This window comes from Cyprinodon variegatus, unplaced genomic scaffold (genome assembly GCF_000732505.1).
Source record: "Cyprinodon variegatus isolate N-32 unplaced genomic scaffold, C_variegatus-1.0 Scaffold682, whole genome shotgun sequence".
Classification (NCBI taxonomy): domain Eukaryota; kingdom Metazoa; phylum Chordata; class Actinopteri; order Cyprinodontiformes; family Cyprinodontidae; genus Cyprinodon; species Cyprinodon variegatus.
This window is the reverse complement of record NW_015151135.1, coordinates 109010-110633: the sequence shown is the minus strand read 5'-3', so window position 1 is coordinate 110633 and position 1624 is coordinate 109010.

The window sequence follows — 1624 nt, the reverse complement described above, 5'->3', positions numbered from 1 at the left end:
TATTATTATTATTATTATTATTATTATTATTATTATTATTATTATTATTATTATTATTATTATTATTATTATCTGGGCCTTTAGTTCTATGTTACTCGAAAACGCCCCTAAAATGTTCTGATGTTAACGCGCTGACTTGATGATTTTGACCATTTATTAGCTCATTTTCACATCAGTCATCTGACACTTGATGAAAAACTTAAATAGAATATACGCATTCTAAACGTTTAAGACAAATGCAATAAAGTGTTAAATATTATGACGGGCAGTTGATGGGGACAGAGTAAATAACACGTAAGAAAATATATATGCAGGACTGATTAGATCAGATATCATTGTTAATAATTCAGCAGCAGAGGCAACTGTACAAAAATTTGATTGTATTCAATACCAAGCATTGAGGTTATTTACAGAGGCAATTAAAACCACTCCAACTGCAGCATTATTAATAGAAATGGGAGAAATGCCACTTGCATTTAGAAGAGAGCAATTAACATTTAAATACTGGGCTAATTTAAAAGGTCCTAGACAGGATCATCCAACTCATCAAGCAATAAAACCCTGTTTGGAAAAAGAAAAGTTTGGTTGGATTGTGAAGAATAAAATAATAGAATTCAAAATACATCAGTATAAACCAATTTAGTATAAACCAAACAGTTCCATTATCAATAATACAGCCTTGGATTATTCCAGACATCAATGTAGATTTTACTTTGTTGATAATTTTTAAAATTTCATTTTGCAGATTTAATAGAGGATTTAACTATCAATTTTATTAAATAGGAATTTAAACAGAAAATAAAGGATGAATGGCAAAAAGAATGGGAGAAAGGAAAAGAGGACATTGGTTTTATTATGCTCAAAAGAAAACTGGAGAAATGAGAAGAACCAAAAGAACAAGAAGAGAATAAAAAATATTTCTTGTTTGAGATTTGGGCATACTGGATTAAATAGTTCTCTGTGTATTTTATGGAAACATAGGTATGGTAAATATGAATACTCTGGAGTAGATGAAACAATTGAACATGTCATGTTGTACTGTAATAAACACGAAGAGAGACAGCAATTAATTCTACATTTAAATAAAGTAAAAGTTAAATTATATTTATTTGAATTAGCTATAAGTGATTAAAAAAACAAACAAATAAAAAAAAAACCATTTTTTTACCGGATTTTATTCCTGAAAGTCATTCTGGTGAATTCTCTATACCAGTGGATGGCGGAAATGCAACTATTTGTTGTTTGCTAACAGCCAAAAACTTTAAATTCCAAAGCAATTTTAGAAAGTATTCAGGGAAAAGGAAAAAATAGAAAAGATTTCATATTAGAAATCAAGCACAGTCTATTCAGATTATATAGGGGTGGCACTGATATTCTGTTATGTTGGGTTCCAGCACATGAACGTGTAAAAGGCAATGAAAAGGCAGAGATATTAGCAAAACTGGCTTTAGAGGGAACAATAACCATTACAATTGCTTTTTGGGAGAGGGGAAGGGAAATCACTTATTAAGAATAAAGAATTGGAACAATGGCAAAAAAGGTGGAATGAAGATATCAAAGGAAGAGGATTATATAAAGTACAAAAGTCAGTATTAAATAGAAATATTAATGAGAGAAACAGAAG